This window comes from Rhinolophus hipposideros, assembly GCF_964194185.1.
Source record: "Rhinolophus hipposideros genome assembly, chromosome: X".
Taxonomy (NCBI): Eukaryota; Metazoa; Chordata; class Mammalia; order Chiroptera; family Rhinolophidae; genus Rhinolophus; species Rhinolophus hipposideros.
The window spans coordinates 17,248,539-17,251,461 of record NC_138046.1 but is presented as its reverse complement, the minus strand read 5'-3'; positions in this window follow the sequence as shown (position 1 = coordinate 17,251,461).

Below are 2,923 nucleotides of genomic sequence, written 5' to 3'. Positions count from 1 at the left end.
GACTTATTTCGCTTAGCATTATACTCTCAAGATCCATCCATGTTGTCACAAATGTTCCTATATCATCTTTCCTTAACGCGGAATAGTATTCCATTGTGTATATATACCACAACTTCTTTATCCATTCATCTATTGAAGGAAAATTGCTATTTTATTATTCATATTTTTATTTTTTTCTTGTTCTTCTTCTTAAAGAAGTCCTTTTAACATTTCTTGTAATTCTGGATTGATGGTGATGAACTCCTTTAGCTTTTTTGTCTGGGAAGCTTTTTATCTGTCCTTTGCTTCTAAATGATAGCTTTGTTGAGTAGACTCTTCTTGGTTATAGGTCCCTGCTTTTCATCACTTTGTGTATTTTTACACCTATCCCTTCTGGCCTACAAAGTTTCTGTTGAGAAATTAGCTGAGTCTTATGAGGTCTTCCTGGTAAATAACTAGATGCCTTTCTCTTGCTGCTTTTAAGATTCCATTGGTGTCTTTAACCTTTGGCATTTCCTTTTTTAAAAAATTAATGGGTTACAATGGTTAGTAAAATTATATAGGTTTCAACTGTATAGTTCTATAACACATCATCTATACATTACATTGTATGCTCACCACCCAGACTCAGTTTTCCTTCCATCACCATATATTTTCATTATGATGCGTCTTTGTGTGAGCCTCGTTGGGTAAATCTTGTTTGGGACTCTGAGCTTTCAGGGTTGTTTGTCTATTTCCTTCATTAGGTTAGGAAAGTTTTCCATCATTATTTCTTCATATAGTGCCTCAATTCCTTGCTCTCTCTCTCCTCCTTGGTACCCCTGTATGTGACTGTTGGTATACTTGTTGTCCCAGAGGTGCCTTAAATTACCCTCATATTTTTTATTCTGTTTTTTTTTGTTTGTTTGTTTGTTTTTGCTTTTCTGATTGGGTGTTTTGTGCTACTTTGTCTTCCAAATCACTGATTTGATCGTCTACTTTCTCTAATCTGCTGTTAATTAGTTCTAGTGTATACTTCACTTCTAACTGGTTCTGTTTGATAATTTCTATCTCCTTTTTTATGCTCACTATCTCATTGTTGACATTCAGTAAGTTCCTTGAGCATCCTTTTAACCTGTGTTTTGAATTCTGTGTCCGGTAGCCTCCATTCATGTAGTTCTTTTTCTGGAGTTTTGTCCTGTTCTTTCATTTGAGACATGTTTGTTTGATTGTTCATTTTGGTTTCCTCTCTGTTTTGTTTCTATGTATTGTGTATCCCAGTCTTGGCTGGCTGGCCTTATGTAGTAGCTGTCCTGTGGGGCCTACTAGCACAGTTTCCCTGGTCACCTGTGCTGAGTGCTTCAGGAGTGTCCCTTGTGTGTTGTGTATGTCCTCCTGTTGTAGTTGAGATTTGATTGCTGTTGATATGTCAGTGGGTAAGATTGACCCTCAGGCTGACTGGCTGTGAGGATTGTCCATGCCCACAGTGTATGAGCTGCTATGTGGGGGCTGACCCAACAGAGTGGGATTGGCTCCATTGCACTCTGCTGTCTGCTGAGACCACACTTTCCGTGCGCTGTTTATAGGTTATTCGGGTGTTGCTCTGTTGTACTGTGAATCCAACCACCAGATGTGTTTGTTCTGGGGCCTCTTGGGTAGGGCTCCACTGCATGCCAAGTTCAGACGTTGGTTGTGACCGGCCCGGGGTTACCTGATAGGAGCTGCAAAGTAATTTGCAGTTTGTCACTGCCTGTTTTGGACCTGGGAGCTCATGGAAGAGGCCATAGTGTGAACTGAGGCCAGCTGCCACCAATAGTAGGCCTCAGGCAACTCAGCATAAGCCCCAGAGCATTCCATGGCCTGCTGCTGCCTGCCAGCTGTCCGTAAGGCTCAGCCGCTGAAAGAGCGCATGCTGTACATGAGTTGGGTGAGGTGTTGTCTCAGGGACTCTGCAGGGTGGTACTAGTGGTGTTAACCAGGTTAATGCAGATTCAGATTTGGAGGAAGTGCTGAGCCCGGATCCACTCAGGAAAAGGCTCAGAGCAAACCAAGGCCAGCCGCAGCCTATCTAGGGCCTGTGGATCCCCGAGTGTTGTCCAAGAAAGACTGTAGGATGGGCTGAGGCTGGCTGCCTGCTGCCAAACGTCCCTCAAACAGTGTTCAAGCAGAGGCTGGTTGTTTACTGCTGAAATAGCCTCCTGTTGTATGCAAGTTTTTGGAGGGAGGGTCCCTGGGGTTCACCAGGGTGGAACGAGGGGATTTCACTAAGCCAATGCAGTATCAGATTTAGCCAAGTTGGGGGAGGGCTGAACAGAGGAAAGATAGTGGCTGTCCCTACAGCTCTCGCCTTAAATCCACACCACTCAGTGTGTCCCTGTATGTCTCTGGAGCCTCCTGAGCTGCTGTCCTCCTGCTGGAGCCCAGGGTTAGTGCCTGCAAGTGAGTGAGTCTTTGCACAGACCTTTTAGAGGATGCCTGTGTGTCCAGCAGCTGTCCTTCTCACCCAGACAACTGGAATCTTGGATGACACACAGCAAGATATTGTGAAGGCTCCTCTCCCTGGCACTGGTGCTTTGCGCTGGGGAATCTGGTGTGGGGCTGGGACCCCTCACTCCTCAGAGGGGACCTCTGGAGCACAGTCAAGACATCCCTCTGGATTCCCAACCACCACATGTGAGTGTGGGGCCAGCCCTTTTAGCATTAGTTCCCCTCCTCCCAGGCTTGACTTGCACTTTTTTTTTTTTTTTTAGTAAATTTTATTGGGGAATATTGGGGAACTGTGTGTTTCTCCAGGGACCATCCGCTCTAAGTGATTGTCGTTGAATCCAGTTGTGGAGTGTGCAGTTCAGCTCCAAGTCCAGTTTCCGTTTTCAATTTTTAGTTGCAGGGGGTGCAGCCCCCCATCCCATGCGGGAATCGAATGGGCAACCTTGTTGTTGAGAGCTCGTGCTCTAACCCACTTTGC